The sequence below is a fragment of the Pelecanus crispus genome, chromosome 1, assembly GCF_030463565.1.
Source record: "Pelecanus crispus isolate bPelCri1 chromosome 1, bPelCri1.pri, whole genome shotgun sequence".
Classification (NCBI taxonomy): Eukaryota; Metazoa; Chordata; class Aves; order Pelecaniformes; family Pelecanidae; genus Pelecanus; species Pelecanus crispus.
In genome coordinates, this window is record NC_134643.1 from 227,743,771 (window position 1) to 227,758,534 (window position 14,764).

A 14,764-nucleotide genomic window follows, 5' to 3' on the forward strand; every position below is an offset into this window, starting at 1 on the left:
GGGGGGCTGACAGCCTTTGGGCACCGGGAGCGCGTCCAGCGTGTCCAGTAGTGGTGTTGCTGCAGGGAGCTGCTCCTCCCTGCTCGTCCCTCCCCCACCGCTGCAGTGAAATGAAGCTACGGCAGGGGGAAATGGAGTGAAGGAGCCAGAACGAGCAAGGAGCAGTGAGAAGGAGACAAAGGAGGAGAGTGAGCAGTGGAGGGTGTGGGACCGGGAAGGAGCCAGAGCAGCTGGCAGTTCAGAGGGAGTTGCTGCGTTCCTACTGTACTGCCACCACCCTCCATGGTACCAGCTTGGGGCATCCACAGATCTCTGTGCCAGGCAAAACAATGGGCCCTGTCTGATTTTATCCTGGGCATTCCCAGCTGTGGGTACATCCTCTGCAATACAGCCATTCTGATTTATTGTTCGCTGGATGTAAGCCCGCTCCAGTTCTGCTGCTCCCTCCCAGGGACACCAGATTTGAACTTCATGGGTTTTTGGCACCTACATCCCTGTGGTCCTGAAAGGCCTACTGGGGGTGGGGGGCGGAGGGCTCTCAACACAGTCACTTGTTGAGCTCTCTCCCAGTTTGAAAACAGTTTTTGTCAGGGTGGAGAGGTGCTAGGCTGCTGTTTGCCCAAAAATCTTTGTCGTTTTGCAGCCAGCCTCTCTCAGCCTCACAGGAAGCATTCAGCTGTCAAAGGCAGAGGAGCACTCTGCTCTAGGGCAGCTGGGTGCAGTGTTGCCAGGAGGGCGGGTGGTTGGGAGGAATGTTCGACTATGTAGGAAACAGCCTATGTGATAGGGTACTAGCTGCTAACCTCTGCGCACCGTCAGGTGTGACCTGCTTGGCCGACTTTAGATGCTGTCCCAGGCCTTCAGTCTGGGCACCCTCTGCTCTGACACATTTTCACCTTCGCTCCTTGTGAGGGACAGGTGATACGGAGCACTCGGGCAAGCAAGTACATGGCAGGTCTTCCCTCTCCATGTTTTTTTCCCTGCCCTTCCTTTGCTGCTCCCTCTTAACCAGCATCCTCTGGTCTGCATTCCATGCAGGATTAAAGCGTACGCTGCAAAGGAGATCGAGCCACCCTCTGCTCTGCAAGTCACTAGCAATGGAGCAGATGAAGAGGTCAGCCATGCTTCTGCTGGAGCTGCTAATTCTTGGGGGCCTCAGAGCAGGGAAGGGCTCTGCTGTCCTGGGCACCCTGGATCTACAAATAGATGAGGAACAGCCAGCTGGCACCATCATTGGGGACATCAGTGCTGGCCTGCCCCCTGGAACTAGTGCCTACATGTATTTCATCTCAGCACAGGAGGGCAGCGGTGTTACCACTGACTTGGGGATAGATGAGAACACCGGTATCATCAAAACTGCTCGTGTCCTGGACCGAGAGACTCGAGACCGCTACAGCTTCATTGCTGTTACCCCAGAGGGCATAACAGTAGAAGTGAACATCCAAGTGAATGACATCAATGACCATGCTCCAGCCTTTCCCAAACAACACAGCACCTTCCAGATCCCAGAGCACACACCCATTGGCAGCAGATTTCCCTTGGACCCAGCCTTTGATGCTGACAGTGGCCTACTCAATACACAAGGCTATGTGATTAAGGGAGAGAATGTGGGACAGGCTTTCCGCCTGGAAACACGTCGAGGACCCAACGGGGTCCTGTATTTGGACCTGGTAGTCAGCAACGTCTTGGATCGGGAGAACCGTTCATCATACTCGCTGCTGTTGGAAGCCTATGATGGTGGCTCTCCTCCCCGGAGTACCCAGATGACGCTGGATGTGTCCATCCAGGACATCAATGACAATGCTCCTAGCTTCAACCAGAGCCGCTACCATACTCTCATCTCAGAGAATTTGAAACCTGGCAGCAGCATCCTGCAGGTCTTTGCCTCTGACGCAGATGAAGGTGACAATGGGGATGTGATTTATGAGATCAACCGGCGGCAGAGCGATCCTGACCAGTACTTCACCATTGACTCCCGGACTGGAGTCATCAAGCTCAACAAGGGTCTGGACTATGAAGTAAGGAAGGTGCATGAGCTGGTGGTGCAGGCAAGGGATAAGGCTGTCCATCCTGAGGTCACCACAGCCTTTGTCACTATTCACGTGCGTGACTACAATGACAACCAGCCCACCATGACTATCATCTTCCTGAGTGAAGATGGCTCCCCTCAGATCTCTGAGGGAGCCCAGCCTGGCCAGTATGTGGCACGCATCTCTGTCTCTGACCCAGACTATGGTGAGTACTCCAATGTCAATGTCACACTGGAGGGAGGGGATGGTAAGTTTGCCCTCACTACCAAGGACAACATCATCTACCTGATCTGTGTGGACCAGCTTCTGGATCGGGAAGAAAGAGACTCCTATGATTTGCGGGTGACAGCTACTGACTCAGGAACACCTCCACTCCGGGCAGAATCAGCCTTTGTCCTGCAAGTGATGGATATCAATGACAACCCTCCACTCTTCGACCAGCAGGAGTACAAACAAAGCATCCCCGAGGTTGTGTACCCAGGCAGCTTTGTCCTGCAGGTGACAGCTCGTGACAAGGACCAGGGTCCCAATGGGGAGGTGCGGTACAGTATTGTGCATGGCCGTGACACCCACTCCAGCTGGTTTGCCATTGACCCTGCCACAGGTATCATCACCACCGCTGCCCCACTGGATTATGAGAAGGATCCTCAGCCTCAGCTGACTGTGCTGGCCACAGACAGGGGAACCCCTGCCCTCTCTTCTTCCGCTGTGGTGCATGTGGCCCTGCAGGATGTCAATGACAATGAGCCAGTGTTCAGGAGTAATTTCTACAACGTGTCCCTGAAGGAGAACACCCCTGTTGGGACCTGCTTCTTACAGGTAGGTACAACTGTCGGGAGCTGAGCTTGAGGCGGGCACAGCCAGGGCTGTGTGAGGTGTGGGATGGGAGACCTGCCACTGAAGGCTGTTTGGTGCGGTTGTCGTGGCTTAGACGGGCAATGGTTGCAGCAGGAATGCTAGAACAGATAGCCCCATGCTCAGTGTGAGTTGGAAATGGGGCAGAACACGCTGACACCCTTTCTGCATGCAAGTACTGGGTGATATCGCTGATCCTATGGGCACACCTCGAGGATGTCCATTGTGCAAAGCATGGTGTTGACAGCTAGGATTGGAGCCCACTGTGCCAGGCCTTGCTTGCACAAGCATGGAGCTGCCTTGCAGGCCAGGACACTCAAAAGGGTGCTCAGGAACATGGGTAAGATCTCTAGGAAGCTGCTTGTAGCCAAGCTGCTAACTTGTCTCTCCCCCTGTGAGGTCATTAGCCTGGGTTCATCAGTGTTTGTAAGGCTGGTTGAGAACACTAGCATTAATTATGCACAATTGGTATTACTATATTACCTTGGAAACAGCACCTGTGGGATCTGAGCTGAGACACACGTGCTGCATCAGTCTTCAAGTAGTGAGAGGTCACAGGTGAGGCCTGGAGAGGTGCTGCCCCTCTGACAGGTTCTGCGGACCCCAAGATGTGTCAGTGATGCCATTTGTATTTTGTCTTCCCTGCATTTGCTCTTTCAACCACAGCTCAGGCCTTGGCGCCCTGGTTGCTGGAGACAGGCGATGCAGCCCATCTGAGCCAGTATGGGGAGACGCGGGGCTTGGGGCTGACAGTGGGGAACTGGTGTGGTACTGCAGCGAGGCACTGCCAACCACGGCAGCGTCCAGACTGTCCGTCAGGACAAGCACCTGTGAAGTTTGGGGCACTTCTTTGCTGGAGTCATGGGGCCCTGGGATGTCTGGCTGGGGCCGTGAGGGTCTCTGGGGCCAGGTGGTGAGCAGTGCCCATGGGGCCAGGAGGAGGGGGCGAGGGGGAGCAGGAATTCTGGGGCCCAGGTGACAAGGCAGGAGGAGATCCTGCAACCTGGCCAGGGAAAGGGGCCTCCAGATGGGCCTGGAGGAGGAAGTGGAGCTGGCAAGAAAAACTGGCCTAGGGGTGTGCTGTGGCTGCACTGCTGGGGCATGGGGGGGTTATGAGCATGTGGGCTGGTGTGAGCCGCTCAGGGTGTGTGACTGCAGGGGACTGACAGTATGGGAGTGCTGGAGAGGGGCTTGTGGGGTGGGTGAGTGCAGGGGATGGGGGGTCGGAGCTGCGGGGGAGAGTGTGGGAGGAAGGAGGAATTGGGTCAGAGTAAGGGCCAGGTGTAGAACAGAGAAGGGACGTGGGGCAGGGCCAAGTTTAGGATGGGGCAGATCTGTGGGGGTAGGGGACGGGTCAGGATGGGATTGGGGGGGAAGTCTGGGCAGAAGAAGAGGGTGGGAGATGAGGAGGAAGATTTGGGTGGGGGAAGATTTGGGTTTGGTCTGTGCAGGGCAACACTCCACACTGTCCCAGGTGGGTGGGGATGGGGACAGAGACAGGACCAGGGCTGGGGACGGAGATGGGGAAGGGGTCAAGGGCGGGGGTGGGTTCAGGGACAGGGTTGGAGTGGAGGAGCCATGCGTCCCTGGGTGAGCGTGGAGGCCCCAGGCGTGTGCAGGGACGTCTCGGCTGCGGCAGCCCCTGAAGGGAGGCCCCCCTCTCTCTCCTTCTCCGTGCCTTCCTGCTCAGTGCCGCTTGCCGTGTGGGAAGGCGTTCTGGAAATGCAATTGGAGATGGCGGCTGGGCTCCTGACTGCATGTGCGGGGACAGGCAGGAGGGAGAGCGGGATCCGCGGCGAGGCCGGGGCGGTGCAGGGCTACGGGGATGGCACAGAGAAGGTGGTCTAGCACATGGCTGCCTGGCCGTGGTGAGGCCGGTGTAGCGCAGGGGCCAGCCCAGCTCCACACTGCACAGGGGAAGGTGCTGGCCCGGCGGCCGGCAGCAACTGAGGGTTTGGCCAGATTTCGATGGTCTTGGCTCAGCCCTCATGTTTCGTTTGGAAACGGCGCGTCTGGGCTGAGTGCAGGTAACTCCCGCGTGGCCTCGGCACAAAGCAAACAGCTCACACATCTGCTGCTGCTTCCTCTGAGCCGGGAAACGTGAGAGGATGGGAAAGGAGGCTGGCCAGGCTGCCGGCTCGGCACTGGGCCGCAGGAGGAGCGAGCCAGGTCGGGGAGCTGGGTAGAGCTGGGGCAGGGAGCCCAGGTGTCAGAGTACAGCTGCCCGGTGTGGCCACCGCTCAGCCACAGTGCCCCCGCCGCCCCAGACAGGAGGGCTTCAGAGACGCTGTCAGGGTGCACGGCAGCCGGCACCGTGTCCCACGGGGTCACCCATGTCAGGTGTGCTGCCCCACAGCCCCTGTGTGGTGTTGCTACCACTTGACTCCATCTGTCCGTGGCTTCTAGGCATCAGGGCTCATCCTGCCTTGGGAGGCTAAAGGGTCTCCGTCAAGGTCTGGATTTGGTCCGGACCCGCATAATGGTCACGAGAGCTTAGGCCATGGGCAGGCCCTGTCAGCGTGATGTGCAGGACACAGGACAGCTTCCAAGGTCAGCACAGAACTGAATGCGTTCGATTCTCCATTGGACTGCCATGTTTCTAAGCAAAAATCCCTGGGAGGAGCAGGTCTATTTTCAGATGGTGATGTCTGCTCTCTGTGGGCCGAACAGTGGGGAAGTGGGGAGGCCATGTGAGTGACCAGAAGAGACTTGAACGTCTGCAGGTCTCCTGCTCCGTTACACACCCCATCCTCACTGCAAGGTCGGTCTTTGTGTTTGGTGTACGAACAGAGACGAGCAGAGGAGGTTGCTGGCCTGAGATCCTGAGAAAGAAAAAAGATCTCATAACATCTTCTTTATTTATTACTCGTGTTTATCATGGGCCAGGTCCCACAGTAGCAGACTCTGCACGAGCACTAAGCAAAGGAAATAGCAAACTCACAGTTCAAGTCTGAGATGAGAGAGGAGTACCAGTGGAGAAGGAGCCCAGGGAACCAGCAAACACGACACCAGCAGAAAATAGAGCAAGGGATAGTCACTGATGGGTTGTCTCTGTTTCTCCCTGTGGCCATGAGTTGATAATATAGAAGCTTTAGGGCTCATCGGACTACATTCAAATGCTAGGGTTACATGATGTGAAGCACTGTTCTGGTATAAATTTATCCTGCTGGCTTAAATTTGTTTTAAACACTTGACTTTGTACCAGCAAGCTGCATGCATGGTCAGATATTGTCTTTCTGGGCCTTTCTAACTTTTCATGCTAAATCAAGTATTGTCTGTCCTCTGGCAGCCAGCATAAAGCACAGAGAGCTGTGTAAACCCCATGTTGTGAGCACAGGCTGATTTGACAAAAATGTGAATGAGATGAGATGAGATGAGATGGTGGATTATTGATTCTTGCACAGATCCAGTATTAATGATTTTGGAACCAGGGTTTACATATTTCCTTTGCATTCATACACACAATTGTTGGGGAACATCAGAAATCAAAAGCTGACCAGCAACACCTAACGTGTAGTCTTATCTTGCAATTTTGAGGACAAGTCTGGTGAGTTTTGAAGTTTGAGTAGTGATTTGTGATTCTGTGGGACTGGCTGTGCTGCATGCACAGCACCGGGACAGCCTCTTGGGCTGTGCCCCAGATAGAAAGACCTGCATTAAGTGCTGTAGGCTAGACCAGGCCACAAACACTGTATTACTGAGAGAGTCTTGACCGATGATCCTGATGCGTCGGTTATGCTACTGAACGGGGCAGCTGTGACAGGACCCGGGGAGTAGCCGTGCATAGGGACTGGAACAGCAAGAGGACTAATGCTCGCTGACTTTGCTGCCAAAGAGTGGCGGGAGGTGGAGAGGACATTACTACATGCATTCGTTTTCCTGGGACAAGGGATTTAGCATTAACCTATTTTCAGACCTTTGCACGACATAAAACAGGCCTCCCCTCCTCAGAAACAAGAAGGCAAGCTTCCTGAGGCAAGATGGGGAGATGCCTGTGAGCTTGCTGGGGAGCAGCGTGAGGGGAGGGAATGCCTCATGCTTCTGGGAGAGCAGGCGGTCATGTGGGAGAGTCTGGGGGTACACAAGGAGTGGGGACATAGGGGAGATGCTGGTACATGGGGAGGTTGTGGGGGAGGTGAGTGCTGTTGTTACCGCCAGAAGAGCTGCATTTGTTCCAAATTCCTGTGAAAGTTATTTCCTTGCGCTGCCAGCAGCCTCCTCCTGGGCTTGGCACAGCAGCCAGCGCCATGATTAATTCAAGTAGCATTTCCCCTGGAGCTGCAGCAGCTTTTCCACTGCAGCCGAGAGGCCCCAGCCCCTCGCGCTCCTCTCCCCCCATGCTCTGCTCCTCCCCCCAGCCCCCTCGCACAGCTCCCTCCTTCCTCTACACCGATCCCCAGCCCCCTCACAGCTGCCCCTTTTCCCTCACCTCTGCTTCAGCTCCAGGCCCCTTCTAACTCCCCTTCCTCCCATAGTACTTGCTCACACCCTCCCTCCTCCGTGTCCCCCCACAGCCCCACACCTGTGCACGCTGTCCTCCAAAGTGCCAGTCCCTGCGCCTCCCCTCCCGGAGCCCCAGCCCGCCAGCATGCCGCCCCTCAGTCTCTGCTCCCTCTTGTTTTCTCCACAGCCCTTGGCTGCTGCCAGCTGCTGTTGCCTGCTCCCCGCAGGGACCCTCGCTGTTTTGCCCCCCGGGCAGCTCTCACTGGCAGTGCTCTCCCTCACCTGCATGGCCCGTGGGACACTCCAGCCTCTGCCTGCTCCCCATCCCTGCCTCGTTGCCCAGGGTCACCCTGGTTGGCATGCTAGATCTCGTGCTGCCCTGAACCCCAGTCTCACCTGGATGGTTTGCCCAGCCGTGTCCCATCTCGCTGTGTAGAGCTCTGTGAGCACTCCCTGCCCGAGCTCTGCACAGCTGACACCCAGCCCAACACCCTGGTTTGGAGCCCTTTTGGCACCGGTGCCCCCCAGGAGGCTGTGGGCAGACCCCGTCACTTGCCAGCCCGCGCTGTTGCTGCCCCACTCAAGCCCCCCACCTTGAGCACTCTTCCTCTGCAGAGGCCCAGCTTCCCTGCCCTGCTCGGCTCCCGAGCTCCTGCACGCTTGCTGGGGCTCCCTGTGCCCTGTAGCTCCCTGCTACAGTTCCCATTTCACCTCCCTGCTGCTCCACCAGAAGGGACACCCGGGTGCCCGTGTGTGCGAGCCTCGCTCCTTGTCTTTCTGTGCCTTGCTCTGCCCTTGCGCTCAGAGGCACCGGGACTCCCAGAAGGTCAGTGTTCACCCCCAGGCTCCTGCAGCCTGTTGCCCAGCCTCACCCTCCACGCTCCTACCTCCCTGCCAATGCCTATGATTAAACTGCTTCCCCTCCTCAAAACTGAGGCCTTTACCCCATCCCAGAGCCGTGCTGGAGGACACAGGCTGCCCCGGTTCTCCGTACCTTGCTGTGCGTGGCTGTGGCAGCCCTGCGCCTGTCCGTGCCTAGGCTGTGCCTGTGGGGCCACCAGCCAGGGCCCTTGCCCGTGCCCTGTAGCTGCTGGGCTGCGGGAAGCCAGTGGTGCAAGCAGGCAGTGCCTGCAGCTGTGCAGAGGGCTCCAGCCGGACATGGTGCTCCCTGCAGCCTCGGGGTCTGACCCCCGCCTTGGCCACGTGTGCTGGACAGTCGCTGGGGCCAAACCCTGACCCCGCTTACTCCCCCGAGGCCTGAGCATGCTGGAGGCTGAGATGCAGCCCGGGAGCCAGAGACGGCTCCTGAAATAGCAGCTGTGGCCGCTCCCTGGCTGCTTTTAGCTGGTCAGCAGCTGTGCCAGGGCTGGGGAGGGCAGGACGCCTGGCACACGCTCAGGCAAAGGGAGCCGTGCGTGGGATCGTTGACCACACTGGCGCCAGCCTCCCCTCCTCTCCCACCAAGAGCCGTCACTCTGAGGGGCGGGAGCCCAGAGCCAGATGTTTGCCAAAGCCACAGCGTAACATGTGCGTAGCAGAGATCCAGCCAGGGCAGGGCTCCAGATGAGCTCCCTGCCTGCTGACTGCGCTCGCTGGAGATGGGGAGGACAGCCAGAGAATGGAGGCCCGAGCTGCTGAGAAGCACTCCATCCCTTTCCAGCACTGTGGACTGTGTAGGGGGATACATGGGTCAGCAGTAAGGCTGGGAACGCAAGGAATGGCTGTGTTCGAGGGGCTCTGGCGTTGCCCTTTAGATGGGTCTGTGGGAAGGAGAAGCCTTGACTCCTACAGGTGATGCAGCTGATGTCCCCAGTGTGGGGCTGTGCTTCTCCATCCATGCCCAGCTCAGGGGAATGTAAGAGCTTTGCGGTGCCCTGGCTCCACTCTTCCCTCCTGTCTTGCTGGGGGACTGGGAGGAGGGCGTGAAGTAACAAGGCCTAGTAACAAGTGACAAGGCCCATCTTTGTCGTCCCAGCTCTCCATGCAGTGGGAGAGGCACACAGGCCCAGCACCTGTCCTCCTTCCCTCACAGCAGGCATAGATCCCCAAGACCGGTGCTCTGGTTTTGTCCTGCCTAACCCTGAGGCGTCTTGCTGCTCCTCTTTGTCGTCCACTTCTGCTCTGCTTTAGCCGCAGCACACCCAGCTGCAGTAGCTGCAGGGTGCACAAGTGAAGCCTTCTCACCAAGCCTGCAGGGAAGAAGGGGTAGATAGCGGATGCTACTGCACAGTGCTGTCAGGGCTGTGGTGCAGGGCTGGTGGAGCAGATCAGCGATCTCAGAAGGATTGGAGCTGAATGGGGAACTGGGAGGTTCAGGAGGGCCTCTGGCTGGAGATCACAGAACAGTTGAGTTTGGAAGGGACCTCTTGAGATAACCTAGTACAACCCCGCCCTGCTCAAGCAGGGCCATCCGGAGTTGGTTGCCCAGGACCATGTCCAGGTGGCTTTTCCATACGCTCAAGCATGGAGACTCCACCACCTCCCTGGGCAACCTGTGCCACAACTTGGTCACCCTCACAGTGAAAAAGTGCTTCCTGGTGTTCAGAGGGAACCTCCTGTGTTTCAGCTTGTGCCATTGCCTCTGGTCCTGGCACTGGGCACCACTGGGAAGAGCCTGGCTCCATCCTTTCGGTGTCCTCTTTCATGTATGGATGATATCGCCCCTGAGCCTTCTCTTCTCCATGCTGAACAGTCCCAGCTCTCTCAGCCTTTCCTCATAGAAGAGATGTTCCAGTCCCTTCATCATCTTCGTGGCCCTTCACTGGACTCTCTCCTGCACTGGGGAGCCCAGCAGTGGACCCAGCACGCCAGCTGTGGCCTCACCAGTGCTGAGCAGAGGGTAAGGATCACCTCCCTCAACCTGCTGGCAACACGCCTGATGCAGCCCAGGATACCATTCGTGTTCTTTGCAGCAAAGGCACATTGCTGTCTCATCTTCAACTTGGTGTCCACCAGGACCCCCAGGTCCTTTTCTGCCAAGCTGCTTTCCAACTGGGTGGCCCCCAGCATATATTCTTGCACGGGATTGTTCCTCCCCGAGGTGCAGGACTTCGCACCTCCTCTTGGTGAACCTCATGAAGTTCCTGTCAGTCCATTTTGCCAGCCTGCCGAGGTCCCCCTGGACAGCAGCACAACCCTCTGGCATATCAGCCACTCCTTCCAATTTGGTGTCATCAGCAAATGTGCAGAGGGTACACTCTGCCCCATCATCTAGATCATTAATGAAGATGTTAAGCAGGACTGGACCCAGTACTGACCCCTGGGGTACACCACTAGCTACTGGACTCCAGGTAGACTTTGTGCCACTGATCACCACTCTCTGGGCCAAGCCATTCAGCCAGTTTTCAATCCATCTCACTGTCTGCTCATGCAGACTGTTCCTTAACAGCTTGTGTATGAGGATCTTATGGGAGACAGTGTCAAAGGTCTTACTGAAGTCCAGGTAGACAATATCCACAGCTTTTCCTTCATCTACCAGGCCAGTCATTTATCAAGTTGGTCAAGCATGATTTCCCCTTGGGTGAAGCCATGCTGACTACTCCTGATGATTTTCTTCTCCTTCTTGTGCATGGAAATGGTTTCCAGGATTAAGCTGCTCCATCACCTTTCCAGGGATCAAGGTGAGGCTGACTGGTCTGTAGTTACCTTGATTCTCCTGCTTCCTGAAGATAGGAGTGACATTTACTTTCCTTCAGTCTTCAGGGACTTCTCCCAAACACCATGATTGAGCAAAGGTTATTGAGAGTGGCCTCACAATGACATCTGCCCGATCCCTTAGCACTTGTGGGTGCATCCCAGCAGGGCCCATGGACTTATGTACGTCCAGTTTGCTTAAGAATTCACTGACCTGATCTTCTTCAACTGAGGGTACGTCTTCCTTACTCCAGCATTCAGCCCGGTCTCTGGAACCTGGGATTCCTGAAGACTGGTCTTACTAGTAAAGACTGAGGGAAAGAAGACATTAAGTACCCCAGTCTTTTACATGTCCTGTCTCACCAGGTCCTCTGTCTCCTTCAGCTGTGGGCCTACATTTTCCCTAGCCTTTCTTTTGTCACCTGTGCGCTTATAGAAGCCCTTCTTCTCTGACTTTGACATCCCTTGCCAGATTCAAATCCAGTTGGGAACTGAATGCAAACAGCTACGTTTTCATGTCATTACAATGCTCAGTTAGTGATTTCAGCAGAAAAGGCCCCAGATGGTAGTAGCCTCTTCTATACCTATCAAAGAAAAGTCTTCAAAACATAGCATCAGGTTCATCCCCTGGATGGTCCCAAGGGGCACATGCCATGTCATTTGCATCCGTTATATGAAAGGAAGAATATATTTTGTCTGTCACTTTCATCCAGTTTCTTTTCCTGACTTGACATTAGCAACCTGATCTAGTTGAAGATGTCCCTGGTCATTGCAGAGGGGTTGGACTAGATGACCTTTGAAGGGCCCCTCCAACCCAAACTATTCTATGATTTTTAATGCAAAACCAACAATGACATATCCCAGCCTTATGCTACCACTAAACTGTGCAGTTCCTTTTGCATTTACTGTCCTATCCCTTTTCCCCCTGCCTCTCAACCTTTAGGCCTTTCCCAGTTCTCCTCCCTGGCACACAGATGGTGTTTGTGCCAAACTGTAGCTATTTTATTTTAACATTTTGCATTTTTGGGTGGTTTTCAGTTAGCACATTTGTCCTGCTGGCATGCCTTTTACATACTAGTGTTCACATGACTGTCATGATACTCCCAAGTCTGAGTTTACAGTATCTGGCTAATCCTGTCTCTAAATATTCACTGTTTGTCATACATATAGACTTGAGAACATCCTCAGCCTTTTTATGGTGGTCGCAAACAATTTCTGTAGACATGGAGCGGCTGTCCAATGTACAAAACATCCTGCTGAGGTTGTCTGTAAGGGCTCACTGCCCACTCAGCAGCTGTGAGCATTTGAGTACCTTTTTCCCCTCTCCCCCATCCTGCTCTGGGGCATAGAATCATAAAATCACAGAATCGTGGAATCATTTAGGTTGGAAAAGACCTTGAAGATCATCCAGTCCAACCATTAACCTAACATTACCAAGTCCACACTAAACCAGTTAAGGGTTTTGTAGTAATTTCATGTTTCCTGGCTTGGTGGCTGGGTTATTTTTAATGAAAGTAAAACTAGGAATCACTAAGGTTGGAAAGGATCTCTAGGACCATCAGTCCAACCATCAACCCAACACCCCCATGCCCACTAAACCATGTCCCAAAGTGCCACCTCTGCCCGTTTTTTTAACCCCTCCAGGGATGGGGACTCCCCCACCTCTCTGGGCAGCCTGTTCCAATGCTTGACCACTCTTTCCGTGAAGAAATTTTCTCCTAATCTCCAATCTAAACCTCCCCTGGTGCAGCTTGAGCCCATTTCCTCTCGTCCTATCACTAGTTACTTGGGAGAAGAGACCAACACCCACCTCACTACAACCTCCTTTCAGGTGGTTGCAGAGAGCAATAAGGTCTCCCTCCCCTCAGCCTCCTCTTCTCCAGACTAAACAACCCCAGATCCCTCAGCCGCTCCTCATAAGACTTGTTCTCCAGACCCTTTACCAGCATGGCTGCAGCACTGATTAGTAACTGCCTATACTAAGCATCTTGTCTCCAAAGTCGGTAGTGAAATACAGGTTTTCCCCTAAGGATGCTGTTAGTTTCTGGCCCTTGATTCAGTCTCCAGCACCTGATCTCCAGCTGGATTTCCAGGTTGTCTGCTTCCTTCAGCAGCACCAGGATGCTGGCCTCTGGTTCAGGCTGTCCCCTCATATTGAAGTGGTATATCCTCCCTGGCTACCCCCTGCCTCTCCCTCCTCTTGCTTCACTTGTTTAGTAAGCAAAATCTTAATTCCCCTCCATCAGGTTTTCCTTTGCAGCCCAGCTCTTGGTCTGCACCGCTACGCAGTGTGTCACTTGTTCTCTCTTCTATTCTCTTCTTATTTGCCTTGTCTGGTGTAAGGAGGAAACAACAAAACCCAAGCATACAACCTATTTCCAAATAACCTTAAAATTGCCAGCCTATCTTGTTAGGACTGAAACATTAACTAATGAAGGGCACAGGATCCTGCTGACCACTGCTGTCTTTTGCCTTAGTGTAAACTTGTTCCAAGCCAAATACAGTGGGTGTCTTATGGCCCTTGGGAAGGGGGTTGGTTCATGCTTCTTTCTTCCTTCCCCAGTGAGTATTTTCTCTCTCTGACTATATATCACCTGGAAACTCTCAGCCTGTGCCAGCACAAGGAGGCTTTACCCTCCCTAGTACCCAGGAGTGGAAAGAGTTGTATGAAAGATGGACGCTGGACATGCTGGAGCTGTGAAAACACCCAAGGCAGAAGTTCAGGAGGTGCTAGAGACGGGCCCAGGTTTAGTGCAGGGAGTCAGTGAAGCCAAGGCAGTGCTGCAGGAGAGCAGCCTCCTGCAGGCAAGGTTGAGGGAACAGAGAATGAGCACATGAACATGTGTACATTCTGCTATGTGACACTGGTGGCTGGAGGCTTTGTAGGATGTAATATATTGAATCACTGTTGTTTGCAGTGTCTGCGAGTGTCACTGCATGTTTATGTGTCTGGAGATGGAGATTCTGTTGGAAAGACCTCCTGGGAATCTGTACCTGTTGTTGTTCCCCACTGGACCTCAGCATGCTGTGACCCCTGCTGTGGGTTATGAACAGAAGTCGGGGCAGCTGCAGAGCCACGTGGTGGTATATGCATGTGGAGGGATGCTGTATGCCTTTGGCTTGGTGCAAGGCTCCTGCCCTCCTGTAGGGACACAGATATCTGAGGAAAACCCAACTAGTCCTGCAGCCCTCTGCCTATAAGATTAACAGGGGTTTGGGGACTGTGGTGTTGGAGCCCTCCCAAATGCCTTGCACAGGAAAGGAGTGCATGGGTTCAGAGGAAGAACTGTGAACTAGCCTGTGTGTCACTGGGAGAAGAGGAGAGGGAGCATCTATTGCTGGGACTGGCTGGATTTGCAGCAGCAAATCCGGGGCTACTGCTGAGTATGCAACAGTTGTGAGTTCTGAGACAGGAATCCTACAGTGTTCAAGATAAAGGGATGTACAGCACAGGGCTACGCTGAGTGATGGACAAGGAGCCAAAGAGCAGTTCTAGGACAGCAAAGTTCTTTATAGCAGAGTATGCTGCTTTACTAGTGTCCAATAGCCTGTGCTGGGGAAAGGGTGCAACAGCTGGATCACTGAGTCACAGAGTAATTCAGACTGCAGAGACGCTGGGAGGTCTCTGGTCCAACCTCCTGCTTGAAGCAGGGGCAGCAGCAGGGTCAGAGCAGGCTGCTCACAGCCTCATCCAGGAGCGTCTTGAAAACCTCCGAGGATGGAGGCTGCACAACCTCTCTCGGCAACCTGCTCCAACACTGGAGGGTCCTCACAGGGAAAAAACTTTCCCCTGTATCCAGCCT